At 45.3% G+C, this 15,637-nt stretch overlaps 1 protein-coding gene across 1 annotated transcript in view; it reads left to right on the forward strand.

Annotated features, from left to right (window-relative positions):
* The window catches only part of LOC121003524 (zinc finger protein 585A-like), a 295,023-nt gene that overhangs the window by 48,827 nt on the left and 230,559 nt on the right, over positions 1-15,637 (forward strand). The gene's annotated exons all lie outside the window — the stretch shown is intronic.

Raw genomic sequence — 15,637 nt, forward strand, 5'->3', positions numbered from 1 at the left:
CTATACTTTGCAAATCAGACCATGTACATCTATAGGTTTGGTGCACTTGAGACAATTTCCTATAAAATGGCACTGGGTGGGTCTCAGGGTCAGGCAGTAAATTCACTATGGTGAATAACTGTTGTGGACTAAAAGACACATATTTGGGCAGGCCCTGGGGACGTGTTAGTGCCAGGGCTTCCCTAAGGGTTTTGTAATTGCCCCTCTCTATATCTTGCATGTTTATTTGCAATGCAGTAATCTGAGACTGGCGGTGTTTGGGTTCTGTGCATCAGTGCAACTACCCCCGTTCCATGGTGCCAATTGGGCAAGGGTGTGATTCCTTGTGCCCGACACAGATTCTACCGCCTCGTCAGACTGCGTTTGATCGGGCTCTTCTGTTTGACCTCCCACCATTATGGGTGTGGGGGTCATGATCTAATAGGGAGTCATAAAAGTGCCATCCGGGTTTATCATCGGGTACAGCATAGAGATCACCGGGACACTAGGGGTGACATAGGAGTGACGGGGGGGTCCGGATCGAATGATATTAAAGGTCCGTTCATGGGCGTTGGCTGGGGACAAGATGGCGCTGTAGCTAACACGGGAAGTGATGGGACGTGCCGGGGAGTAGTTACCAAGGTGTGGTTTTGTGGGTGGGTAGCCCCACAGGCAAGGCACGTATCACGGGAGGAGGGATTCTGTTGACCACATGTTTTGCAGGTCCACCCACCTGCTTTCTTCCCGGCGCCATTATAAGGTGGTGGCAAGTCATGTATCAATGCAACACCAGGTTTACAGAAATATCTCTGTCTTTTCTCATCAAAATTTTGTTCTCCCCCCGTCTGTTCAAATTCTTTACTACAGTCCAACCACACACGGACCATGTCTGTCAATTTATCATCCTCTAACTTCTCTCTTTTCTCATTCAACAACGTCTGCCACATAACAGGGCAGTGTGCCACCTTTTGGTATGTTATATAGATGTAGCAGGGTTAGCACTTAAACTCTTAACTCAAATTTCTTAAATCATCATGTTATCTTGAAACAAAAGCCATTGAAAAGCAATTGAAGGTGTTTGCTTCTCCGGTCCGCCACGTACTGTTCGGGTGAACAGTAGCCCTTCGGGACACTTTCCTCATTTCCCATCTTCTGGATCCTTCACCTTGTTCTGGACAACACAGAAACCCGATACAACACGTTGAGCCTAATGTCCCACACACTCTGGGTAGACACTGGCCGGTCTCCTCCCTTCTGTCGTCTGTCGGTCACAACATCGGGGTGACCGATTGACACAGGCACTTTAGAAGACCTTTGGGTTTCTATCAGTCTGTGTTTCCGTTACAAAGGGTCGCACATTAAAAACAATAAACCACAATACATCAAGGAAGAACCCTTGCGTACTGTCTAATCGTCTCTCGCACCTACTGGAGCCGCCTAAAGACCTCTGTATAGAGTAATCACTGGACGTGAAGACCTTTGAGTCCGGGTCAGCACACTCTGGGCTACCGCGAACCGCTCTCCACCCATCTGTGATCGTCCCCTTTATGGAGATTTGAGTCAGACACCGGGCTGAACTCCGATACAGGAACACAGGAGAACTCCGTGTCTCAGTCAGTGATACTTGTCAACAGGGTCTTCACAACTTATAGGCACAACACAGTACATCAAGACTTTAAAAAAACATATGGGGTTCTTACTTTCATGCCCTCGAGGACGTCCCAGACTGTTTCCGCACCCCTCCCTCAGACGAACTCCAAGAGGCTACACCAGGGGACACTTTATAGGCAAGATGACTCAATTTTCCTACCTCGTATCACGGGTTGCGATCCCGGTGTCCGTTAGTGCGCCTCTCCTCGTCTGATCTCTGGGGGTACGGGAACAGAGGGTCCAATCCTTGAGCCCCACGATTGGGCGTCAAAATTGTTCTGGTTCTGGCCAAGCTGCCAGTTCGGTTGATGTACTGCTCCAAATTAATTAATGTACGTGCACGGAGAGATCAAACTGAGACAACACACAGCTCGGAGTTATAACAGGATCTCTGCTTTATTTGATTAACAGCAGACAGTATATAGGTTTTAGAACAGGAAGACGTGGGGTGGGTGCAAGGTGGCGTGTATCCTCTCTATTGGCTATAAACTCTTAACTTTTTCTGTAACATTGATGACAAGAGGAAATTCCCCCTCCCCCCTTGCTGGTGGGTGAAACCGTTACTTCTTCTTTCTTTGAAACTGCTTGCTTGAACTGAACGGAAACCACAAAGAAGCACATGATAAAACACAAAGTAAGATTCTAGTTTATAGGCGTTGGCTGAATGCCTGGCCGCCATCTTAGCTAAACATAGTTCTCAACAAGCAAGTATCCATTTTGTATCCATAGTCCATAACAACATAACCAGGAGATCTCAGAGACGTGGACTGGAGCGTTATATAGAAGACATATCCAGGAGATGATCTCAGAGCTTGGACTGGAGGAGGGGGTGTTATATAGAAGACATGCCCAGGAGATCTGATTAGTCCCGGGCCGGTTAGCTGACATTGCTGGCTGTGTGTAACAGCCAGGATCTCAGCACTGTCACCATGTACATAGACAGGGTGACAGTTTGAAGCCATGACAAATCTGTACATCATGGAGGCTTAAAGGGTTCATATTCCATCTTTGTCTGCGGAGTATTTTTTTTCATTGGCTGCGCAGTGTCGCGGAGGTACTGCAGAGTGCAGGGACAGGGGATCGGGTAAGGCCACGTTCACACCAGAGAATGACGGGAATCGGCCGGACAGAATATTCTGCGTACAGCGGTTTTTGTTGTGTAGAGGCCGGATCTCTGCCGGACCCCATTATACTGAGCAGGAACAGGCGGCAGTATCCAGCAAGGTGCACCATGTGACGGTAGGTGCACTGCCCATCATGTTATAGATACATTTCTTTAGATACAAGGGTTTATACAGACATTTTTTTTTTATTGGAGCGCTGATAAATGGTGGAATTTTATTGTTCTGCAGTTTCTGTTCCAACTAGGCGTTCGTTCAAAAAATTGAAACATTAAAATGTATTGGCTCCATGTAGGCAAAAGTCGTATCGGCCGAAGTTGCGCAAGACTTCGGTGAATTACTGTGTCTTTAAAAATAGTTTGAAATAGGAATCAGAAGTCTGTTTCGATACCGAGGTACCAGCCAGCTGTCACGACTATGATCATGGTCGTGACTCTTAGAGCCGCATGCAGTTGCCAGCGGTCAGTTTGGTTGTTCACCGCAGGTGAGGGCTGTGAGTTGTTTGCCTCACATGTGGTGGCCGCTGGCAACATGATGTTGTTGGCAGTGTTGCAGCCTGAGCTGACTGCTGGGCTGCTCACTGTCTATGCATACGGTTGCCTCTGGCAACCTGTGTAGTGTATGTGTGCACTTTCCCTGTTTGGTGTGCACGGGGTTTAGTTGTGTGTGTGCATTTCCCCTTTAAGTGGCTTCACTACCCTGTCTGGTGTTGGAAGGGTTAACTCCCATCCTAGTGTGTCTGAGTGGGTGTGGCTGCTTGGGCTATTTAGCTTCCGCTGGATGCCTGAAGCTGAGGGGGTACTCCAGCCATGCGGTATGCTGGAGTCATCCTCCTGGTCTTCTTATGCCATTTCTCCAGTGAGGGCCACCCTTGTGGTCATAAGTAAATGTCATGATGTTAAGTTTATGTTCTTGTGGTGTCTCACCTTATTGCAGCTATGGTTTCCTGTGTGATTTGTGATGTGTGCTGTGTCCTTTTATGTTGGTGTGGACATCAGCACTTGTGCACGGGTTCCAGTCAATGTGTCTGTGGCAGGTACAGTAGGTGTGGAACTGGTTTCACTTACCTGCCATATCCATATGCTGTATATGTTCCCATCTCCTTGCAGCTTTGCCAGTTGAGACTCCTGTTCGTTCGTGATGTGGAGGAACAGGTCGTCTTACCCTGCTCCTAGTCCAGGGATCTCCTGAGGGCTAGTAGGGACCCGAGGTTCCGGAGTATGAGCCCTCCTACCATCTGGGTTGACTCATACGGTTAGGAGTCAGGGTCAGAATTAGGGACGTTTTAGGAGGTGACCTGCTCCCTGATCCTGTCGTCCTGGCCTAGCAGCTTCCTTATTCCTTTTACATCGCACGGTGGGGGGTTTCCCCCACTCTTCACCGTGACACCAGCACCAAACCCAAATTTTGTGCGACTTCGGCCGATAAGAATTTTGCCTATGCGGAGCCAATACATTTTAACGCTGTACAGAAACCGCATTAAAAACTAAGTTTTTAAACGAATCGACTTCGGATCTACGATATGAAGGATGATTTGCTTAAGCCCCTAGTTGCAGCTGCAGTTATTTCTGAGCGATCCTTAGAGACTTGTTCAGACTAGAACTGTATCTGACGCTGTTTGCTGCTTGTAGATGAAGGAGGCTGAGATCCGTGAAAGTTAGTGACCGCACTAACCCACGAAGGTGCAGAGCGGTTCCTTATACAGTGCCTAGTGCAACGCTGTGCTTGGCGTATAGAAAGGGCAGGCGGTGGTGGAGGGCAGCCTTAAATACTCGCTGCGCTTTCACACAATTTCATATAATCGTGGTGTAAATATCAAATTTCTAGATGACTTCATTTGTGCTCGGATCGGCTCATGTAAGAACACCCCCTACCTAACTCAACCTACTAGCAGCAGGATTATGCCGGAACTGCTGTAGAAGGGCAGCCTAAAGGGGCAACCCTAATATGAAGTGCCCTGAGAAAAAGGGGGAAGTTTTGGGAGGGATGTAACATCGACGTACCGCACCTGTGGCTGTGTGCCTGAAGGTATAAATAGGCTGTAGGGCCTTGCCTCCCCTCTCACAAACACGGCAATTTACAATTGCCTAACACTTGTGCTCGGATCGGCTCATGTAAGAACACCACCTACCTAACTCAACCGACTAGCAGCAGGATTATGCCGGAACTGCTGTAGAAGGGCAGCCTAAAGGGGTCAAAAATAACAGACCATAGATATAGCAAAATGTATATCCATGACACATAATTACATGACCAAAACACGAAAGGCAAGTGACAGTTCACTGTGAGGATCTGGAACATAACAAGTATAGCGAGCAGAATTCCATCAACCCAGTTTTTAAATGACCTGAACCGGTACACTATGTTCAAAAGCAGCAGAAGCTGCGCCGATACGAAACTAATGACCTGCAATTAACAAAAGGTTAGTTCCTGAATTGGCCAACAATATGCAGATAGATGCGTTTTAATATTCAAAGGTGCGGCCCCCAACCTAAACAAGGGGGAAACAGCCGCCTCAGCCTCGAAAAACTACAACCATTCATGTAATACCTTCACCGTGCGCCAGTTATTACCGGTGGTAAAATACTAGACCCCTACCGGTTCCCCCGGCCGGGCATCTTGCAAGCTTCTAAGGTAAGGGTATAGCAGGAGCTACTGCAGCGCAACTGACTCTTCCAAAAGTAATTTATAGATGTAGTGGCAAAGGTAAACTCACCCGGCCTGAGGAACCCATAGAAAGCCAAGTACATGGCTGTTTTAATTAGTAAGATGATATGCCGACCAAATGGTTTATTCTGCAACATGTCTGATAAAGACCTAACCATGCTGCCAGAAAAGGCTGCCGAGTGGGTCTTTTCTTAACAGACTCCTTCTGAATACCCTTCAATAACACCTTAACGGGATGGGCTGAGAACAGAGACGATTGATCAGGATACTGGCAATACCAATAATGTTGAATACCAGCGATGTACAGTTTAATAGTGCTATGGGCCAAGTGTAGATGAGAGTGGCAAAAGGCAACAAATGCGAGTAGGTAAGTTATTGGCCCTTGTGCCGCAGGCCGGTAGGTATGCTTAATTACTAAACAAGTGCCAGACCGTCTTATGTGTCCTAATGGTATTAGTGGACAATGATTTAACCATAAGGTTTCAGGCTACACCAAGATGTGCCACTAATCCATCAGCAACTGGAAATGAGGAGGAGTTGGCGTCGGCAAATTATCTGCGCCCGGAAAACCTGAAAAGAGAGTTGAAGATTAAGCCGGAATAGAGCATCCGCTGTGACATAACACTGCCCACTAATACGTGTGCAAATGAAGTGAAATTTATGTTGTAAAGACAGCCAAACGAACCTCCTCACAAATGACATTATCTATTTCGAACCAGATCTACCCTACATAAGGATGTCAGTCACATTTTTTTATTTTTTTTTATTCTTCGTTTTATATTTAACTGACTGTACCCTGGGCCTACTAGTGACCTCTTTAAAGAACCCGTGCTACCTAAAGCCTGTAACGTGACCAGCTACCGAAACCGTGCCAGTAGCCGTAGATATCGAAACCGTGCCTATATCCTGCGCCAATCAACTAATAACCATGGCTATAGTCCTGTCAGGACCAACATTGCTGCTGCGTTGCATGTTGTAATCGTGACCGGACCGCTGAGACCACACTGCCTGGGGCCATTACCGGCTTACTAGCCTTGTACCTGTTGTAGTAACAGGGTTCGTAATCTCGCACCTGTCGTGACAGGACTTATGATCGTGCCTGTAGTCGTGACAGGACTCGTAACCTCATGTCTGTAGTCATGACAGACTTCGTAATATCTTGCCTGCAGTCGTGGTAGGACTCATAACCTCATGTCTGTAGTCATGACAGACTTCGTAATATCTTGCCTGCAGTCGTGATAGGACTCATAACCTCGTGTCTGTAGTGGTGCCGGACTTCGTAGTATCGTGCCTGTAGGCGTGACAAGACTCGTGCACTCGTATGGAGATTGAGGGAGGGCGAGCATACCCGTATGAAAACCGTTAACTAAGCCGTTGAGCACGAACTGTACCCAAGCTGGGTCTGGATGGGTGGCTAAGTGACAACTAAGGAGTTCCACATTCACCACGCTTAGTCATGCAGGATTATTGCCCTTTTGAGGGCAAGAAACTCGGGGGTGGGCCCTAAAGCAATAGCACACAATTGCAACAATCTACACTGGCTGTAGTGGCACGCAGAATAATTTAAATTTTTTACAAATTTGTGGTTTACCTAAATATTTAATTGGCCGACCCAACTTATCCACCCCGGAGACTATCCTGCTAACTGACGGGCCCGGAACAGCGCTAGACTGGGAATTGTTTCGTTGGGTAGTTAATATTAGAATACCACCCAGCAGTATGGCGTAGGAGTTACAAAGCGTACAGGTTGGGACTTTAAGTCCCACAAAATGGCGACAAAATAGCTCCGTATCAATAATAGACCAATCAACGGTATGCTGACACTGAGCAAGAGCAGCTGCTGCCTAAGCTGAAAATGAGCGGTGATAGTCGTAGAATGCAGTACCACCATATTTGTATCCCAAGTCTACCACTTAAAACATATAGAGGTCTAAGTCCTCCCTCCTAAGTGGGCTAAGCGTACAACCCACATCCCCAAACAAGCTAAAGGCCAACACCAACTCTGCAATATTGAGCTTTCTATTCAATCTAGCGTCACCAGGAGCATAAACTGGTGTCGATGTCTGCCCCATCAAGCCAGAAGCAGCAGTACTGGCTAGGACTGTCCAGTCTAGCCTGAATGTCAGACATTGAAGAAGCCATCGTATAAATGACAGCGCGTAGCTGCGTAAGTGAAGTCTGGATGGTATTCATGGATACCACTTCCTGGCTTGATGCAGCCGAATCCGTAGAGAAGACGGTAAAGTACTGCCTTTCTAGCTGAGGCTGAGAACGGATTCCTCTTGTAACTACTTCTGCAGTCAATTAGAGGAAGGTCCATGACCTCAACCATGATACAGCACCTTGTACTGATTGCAGATCACCACTGTCGCGAGAGGAGGATGAGCCCTCAGCGAGAAACTCTTGAGACATCTCTACCACAAGAGATAAATAAAATCAAGAGACAAACCTAATTGACAAGCACCGTTCAGACCCTGAATAACAATATACCTACACCTTAGTATGAATGATGTAAAGACAACCGCCACGTTCAACCGAGACTAAATACACGTCAACTATAGTCGTGAACCACTATATGTAGTCGCAATGGAACTAGAAATCGAGTCTGAAGATATGACAGACGTATCAATGCTGCTCCTGTAGTCGTGACAGGACTACAAATCGAGTCTGTAGTCGAGACAGACATTGGAATGTGGCCTGTAGTCGTGACAGGACTTCACATTTAGTCTGTAGTCGTGACAGACAGAGCCCTGTTGCCTGTAATCGTGACAGGACTAGTAATCGAGTCTGTAGTCGTGACAGACATTGCCCTATATATTTTTTTATTTTTTTTGTTCTATTTTTATTTTATTTTTTTTAAACATATACCTTAATGGAAATGCCATGACAGTGGGCCTGACTGCAGGTACTCTCTAGCCCCGTTGCCTGAAGTCGTGACAGGACTTGAAATCATGCCTGTAGTTGTGACAGACCTTGCATATAAAAATATATATATTATTTTTTCTTTTTTTTTCTTTAAACGCACCATTTTTTTAATTTATTTTTTAAGACATATACCTTAATGGAAATGCCATGACAGTGGGCCCGACTGCAATCTAGTGCCTGTGGAGGAGGTGGAAAAATGGCGCACCCATGATAAAACACAGTTTAACCCCCTACCCAGCAGCATGCGTAAATAGTATGCCAAACAAGGCCCCTACCATACCTACCTTTGAATACAGGTAGACAAGATAACGATAGGACTGCAGCGCACACCTAGTGTAGCTGACTGTACTACTGAAATGAAGGAAAATCAACTTACTATGTGAAAGTAGTAGTCAAGTAACCCCCCCTATGATAACCAACCAGAAAACGCACCATTATAATATAACAATTATTAATTGCATAGCTTTCTTTTCTTTTCTCCTAACGGATTTGTGGGCCCCAGGCCCCCCAGCAACAAACAGCTAAACACATAGAACATAACGAGCAGCACTTAGATGTGCTGGCGAAGCTGCAGAGCAAAAAATTTCCAGCAGATGGCGTATGCACTGGGAAGGGCCGAGCACGCCGGCTGTGAGCCCAGTGCGCGCCGCTCAAGACAGGAACAAAACTGAAAGTAAGCACCGCCAACCCTGCCCCCCGGATAACAGCTATGATCGTAACATGTCCCAGGCTGCCAGCAAGCCCCTGCAGCCTCCGTCCTACCAGTTGTAGCAGCGCCTGCTGTGGAAAAACGCCGAACCACCAGTAGTGCACACAGAACCTGATGGTAACCCAGCCGAACCAGAAGTGCCTGTAACGTCGACGTACCGCACCTGTGGCTGTGTGCCTGCAGGTATAAATAGGCTGTAGGGCCCCGCCTCCCCTCTCACAAACACAGCAATTTCCAATTGCCTAACACTTATCCACCAGGAAAAGCTGTAACATCTCGCACACTGGGTTCTCACTTCCACCTAAGTTGCCGTCCGCTGCCTGTTGTCAGACAAGATCCGTCCCTAGTAACATAGACTCACAAGATGGCGAACAGGTAACTGCTCGCTGTACCCCCCAATACCCCCAAATACTATCCTGAAGAAATCGGTGCCCCTATACAGCGGCAGTGTACAGAACCGCACACACATGTACAGCGGCAGTGTACAGAACAGCACACACATGTACAGCGGCAGTGTACAGAACCGCACACACATGTACAGAACAGCACACACATATACAGTCGTGGCCAAAAGTTTTGAGAATGACACAAATATTAGTTTTCACAAAGTTTGCTGCTAAACTGCTTTTAGATCTTTGTTTCAGTTGTTTCTGTGATGTAGTGAAATATAATTACACGCACTTCATACGTTTCAAAGGCTTTTATCGACAATTACATGATATTTATGCAAAGAGTCAGTATTTGCAGTGTTGGCCCTTCTTTTTCAGGACCTCTGCAATTCGACTGGGCATGCTCTCAATCAACTTCTGGGCCAATTCCTGACTGATAGCAACCCATTCTTTCATAATCACTTCTTGGAGTTTGTCAGAATTAGTAGGTTTTTGTTTGTCCACCCGCCTCTTGAGGATTGACCACAAGTTCTCAATGGGATTAAGATCTGGGGAGTTTCCAGGCCATGGACCCACAATGTCAACGTTTTGGTCCCCGAGCCACTTAGTTATCACTTTTGCCTTATGGCACGGTGCTCCATCGTGCTGGAAAATGCATTGTTCTTCACCAAATTGTTGTTGGATTGTTGGAAGAAGTTGCTGTTGGAGGGTGTTTTTGTACCATTCTTTATTCATGGCTGTGTTTTTGGGCAAAATTGTGAGTGAGCCCACTCCCTTGGATGAGAAGCAACCCCACACATGAATGGTCTCAGGATGCTTTAATGTTGGCATGACACAGGACTGATGGTAGCGCTCACCTTTTCTTCTCCGGACAAGCCTTTTTCCAGATGCCCCAAACAATCGGAAAGAGGCTTCATCGGAGAATATGACTTTGCCCCATTCCTCAGCAGTCCATTCACCAAACTTTCTGCAGATGATCAATCTGTCCCTGATGGTTTCTTTGGAGAGAAGTGGCTTCTTTGCTGCCCTTCTTGACACCAGGCCATCTTCCAAAAGTCTTCGCCTCACTGTGCGTGCAGATGCGCTCACACCTGGCTGCTGCCATTCCTGAGCAAGCTCTGCACTGGTGGCACTCCGATCCCGCAGCTGAATCCTCTTTAGGAGACGATCCTGGCGCTTGCTGGATTTTCTTGGACGCCCTGAAGCCTTCCTAACAAGAATTGAACCTCTTTCCTTGAAGTTCTTGATGATCCTATAAATTGTTGATTGAGGTGCAATCTTAGTAGCCACAATATCCTTGCCTGTGAAGCAATTTTTATGCAGCGCAATGATGGCTGCACGCGTTTCTTTGCAGGTCACCATGGTTAACAATGGAAGAACAATGATTTCAAGCATCACCCTCCTTTTAACAGGTCAAGTCTGCCATTTTAACCCAATCAGCCTGACATAATGATCTCCAGCCTTGTGCTCGTCAACATTCTCACCTGAGTTAACAAGACGATTACTGAAATGATCTCAGCAGGTCCTTTAATGACAGCAATGAAATGCAGTGGAAAGTTTTTTTGGGGATTAAGTACATTTTCATGGCAAAGAAGGACTATGCAATTCATCTGATCACTCTTCAGAACATTCTGGAATATATGCAAATTGCTATTATAAAAACTTAAGCAGCAACTTTTCCAATTTCCAATATTTATGTAATTCTCAAAACTTTTGGCCACGACTGTACAGTGGCAGTGTACAGAACCGCACAAACATATACAGTGGCAGTGTACAGAATAGCACACACATATACAGTGGCAGTGTACACAATCGCACACACATATACAGCGGCAGTGTACAGAGTACAGTTGTTGCGATACCAAATTTTTGATTAGATTTCGATACCATAGAAAAGTATTGCGATACTCGATACCATTCGATACCACGTGAAAAAATAAACAAAAAAAGCCACGTGCATTCCGCATTTTTTAAAATCAGTGAATCATGCAGTTTTATATATTTTTTTCTGTTCCGGCGTTCACCGCATATAATTTTTTTAATATTTTAATAGATTGGACTTTTCAGACGTGGCGATATGTGATATGTTTATTTATTGTTTATATATTTTATATGTGAAATTGGGAAAGGGGGTGATTTATACTTAATATTTTGGTGGGGGGTTTTTTTTACTTTTTTTTTTTTTTTTTACACTTTTTATTTAATAACTATTTCCCCCCTTAGGGGCCAGAACCTGGGATCTTTTAATCCCTTGTCCTATTCACCCTGATAGAGCTCTATCAGGGTGAATAGGACCTCACACTGTCCCTACTGCCCTGTGCATAGTACACAGCAGCAGGGAGCTGACTATGGCAGCCAGGGCTTCAGTAGCATCCTGGCTGCTATGGTAACTGATTGGATCCCCAAGATTACACTGCTGGGGCTACGATCAGAAGCTGCCACTGCCACCAATGAAGAGGAGCGGAGGGGACCCTGTGGCCACTGCCACCAACGAAGAGGAGCGGAGGGGACCCTGTGGCCACTGCCACCAATGATTTTAATACTTTGATTCTAAAAGGGTGGGGGGGGGGGAGCACGGCGCCACCAATGATAATTAACCCTTAATACAGGAGGCGGGTAATGGCAGTAGATCAGCGGCAGTTAACCCCTCAGGTGCCGCACCGCCAGTAATTATATTCCCCCCTTTAGTGTCCTGAGAAATTATAATTCCTCAGCCCCTCCAATATACAGACACATGTAAATAACATCACTCCCTCCCCAGCCGCCTCCAACATGCAATCCCATGTAAACAACATTACCCCCTCAACATTCAGTCCCATGTAAATAACTTCACTCCGTCCCACAGCCACTACCAATATTCAGTACCATGTTAATAAAATCACTCCCTCCCCAAGCCACCTTCAACACACAGTCCCATGTAAATAGCATCACTCCACCCCTCTCCAACATACAGTCCTATATAAATAACATCCCTCCCTTCAGAGCTAACAGTCCCAGTAAAATAACCATAACCCCCAGCATTCCTCTGGCTCACTCCGAATCCTTCCCTTTACTTACCTCTCCTCATGTAGCCACAGCTTCTTCCCCAGGACTTCTCTTCACTGCAGTGCGCCATCCTCTCCTTCACTGGTCACATGATGGTGACATCACAGGTCCTAAACCACTGCCTTCAGCACTGATCACATGGACTGTGATGTCATCACAGGTCCTTCAGCTCTTCCAATACATTTGATTCAATTGTATTGCCATCCTGAGGTCGGCAATACAGTTGTATCTATCTGGCAGGCAGTACATTTGGGGCCTCAGACAAAACATCTGGGGCCCAGGCCCCGAATATTTTAACCTAGAAATGCCTCCGCCCCTGCCTTTCTGTGTGATTTACTCCTCCTTATCTTTTCTGTGAGGTCCGGAGCTGAAAACAAACATAGTGTGAAGTATGGAAATGGACATCACAGCAATACAATGATGGCAGATTTCACAAAAGTGATATGTTCCCTACTTCTTAGTGAAATGCATCGAGCTGCGCAGCTGAAACAGGGAATAATATGTCCGAAAAATACATTAGGGAAGCCCAAAAAAAAGCACAGCAATTTTAACTTTATTGGAACCATTATACATTTTTCAAACAAGCACCTGGATCTGAATACTTTCATATTAGCATGTAATTAAATGTGTAACCACATGTATCTGTATAAGCGCCACCTGCTGATTGTTCAGGGGTGTTGGGTGTTGGACCTCTACATTGAGCTCATATTGATGACCTATCCCGAGTACATGCCGAAGAAACCCTTTAACCACTTCCAGACTGGTCCATTTACCCCCTTACTGACCAGGCCTAATTTAGCAAATCTGACATGTCACTTTATGTGGTAAAAATTTGAGTCGATACATTATATTTCACCTTTATTTATAAAATAATTTAAAATTTACCAAAACTTTTGAAAAATTCGCAATTTTCAAAATTTGTATTTCTCTGCTTTTTTCTATGCTTTTAAAACAGAAAGTAATATCTCATAAAATATTTATTACTTAACATTCCCCATATGTCTAATTAATGTTGGCATCATTTTGTAAATGTCATTTTATTTTTTTAGGATGTTAGAAGGCTTAGAATTTTAGAAGAAATTCTTAAGAACATTTCCAAAACCTACTTTTTAAAGGGAGTCTGTCACCAGCATTTCCCTTTTTTAACCCTTCCCACAGCTCCCTAGCATGCTTACAGTTAATAAAAACGTTACCTCTGGCATCAATCCTGGACTTATAGAACCCTCAAAAACTATCTTTATAAGATATGCAAATGAGGGCTCGCAAGTGCCCAGGGCGACGTAACTCTCTTAGGTGCCCTGCTTGCTCAGCCTTCTCATTGCGTCCCCCCGCCCCTTCCTACCCTCTGCCCGCCCATCCTTTCCCTCTGACCGCCTTTGTACTAACTTGTTATGCTGCCGATATCCCGCACCGGCGCACTCATTCCTTTGGCCGGCGCATGCGCACTGCGATGCCCATTCCTTGTACGGCATCACAGTAACTATTGTGCATGCGCCGGCTAACGACGCGAAAATCGGGGTCGTTAGCGGCGCATGCGCAATAGTTACTGTGATGCCGTACAAGGAATGGGCATCGCAGTGCGCATGCGTCGGCCAAAGGAATGAGTGCGCCGGCGCGGGATATCGGCAGCATAACAAGTTAGTACAAAGGCGGTCAGAGGGAAAGGATGGGGGGGCGGGGGGACGCAATGAGAAGGCTGAGCAAGCAGGGCACCTAAGAGAGTAACGCCGCCCTGGGCACTTGCGAGCCCTCATTTGCATATCTTATAAAGATCGTTTTTGGGGTTCTATAAGTCCAGGATTGATGCCAGAGGTAACGTTTTTATTAACTGTAAGCATGCTAGGGAGCTGTGGGAAGGGTTAAAAAAGTGAAATGCTGGTGACAGACTCCCTTTAAGGACCAGTTCAGGTCTGAAGTCACTTTGTGGGGCTTACATAGTGGAACAAACCAACTATGTTTCCCTGTTTTAAATAATTAAGTGATCCATAATCACACATAGAAAGAACCAATAAGAAATGTATGGATCTTTGGGTTCAAAATCACAACTCAAGCAATGAAATTTTATACAAAATAACAGATGTTTTATTGGTACAAAATAGAGTTGTGACCACTGGCCACACAGACATTTAAGAACACTTAAAATGCCATACAGATCGCAAATGTGTGGTAGTTCCAATTATTATGCATAAAGTGCAAGTGCTAAATTACTTTACAGCAATAAGATAAGTCAGTGCCTATACCAGAGTGTAGTCCTGTCTATGATATAACATCAACAGGTCAGCAATGGACCCTAGACTAAATGGACCCCATACTCACACCAAAGAATATAAATGAATAATAAAAAATTGATGAGGCATACTGACCAGAATCTCTACCACAGCACTAGCTATCCGTGCCCCGACGCGCGTTTCGCCGTCAGCTTTTTCAAGGGGTTACATAGTGGAACCCCCCCCCCCCCCATAAATGACCCCATTGCAGATACTACACTCCTCAAGTCACTGAAAACTGATTTTACAAACTTTGTTAACTCTTTAGGTTTTCCACAAGAATTAAAGGAAAATGGAAATGAAATTTCAAAATTTCACTTTTTTGGCAGATTTTCCATTTTAATCGGGGGTTAACAGCCAAACAAAACTCAATATTTATTACTCTGATTCTGCGGTTTACAGAAACACCCCACATGTGGTCGTAAACTGATGCATGGGCACATGGCAGAGGGCAGAAGGAAAGGAACACCTTTTGTTTTTTGGAAGGCAGATTTTTACTGAACTTGTTTTTAGACACCATGTCCCATTTGAAGCACCTCTGATGCACCCTTACAGTAGAAACTCCCAAAAATTAACCCCATTTTGGAAACTAGGGGATAAAGTGCCAGTTCTATTGGTACTATATTGGGGTACATATGATTTTTAATTGCTCTATATTACGTTTATGACTCAAGGTAACCCAAACATGGCTGTTTTGGCACGGTTTTTATTTTTACAACATTCATCTGACAGGGTAGATCATGTGTGATTTTTATAGAGCAAGTTGTTACGGACGCAATGATATCAAATATGTCTACTTTGTTTGTTTTAGTTTTACATAATAAAGCATTTTTGAAAAATAAATTATGTTTTTGTGTCTCCATTTTCTGGACGCCAGATTTTTTT

This window comes from Bufo bufo, chromosome 6 (genome assembly GCF_905171765.1).
Source record: "Bufo bufo chromosome 6, aBufBuf1.1, whole genome shotgun sequence".
In the NCBI taxonomy this organism is placed as follows: domain Eukaryota; kingdom Metazoa; phylum Chordata; class Amphibia; order Anura; family Bufonidae; genus Bufo; species Bufo bufo.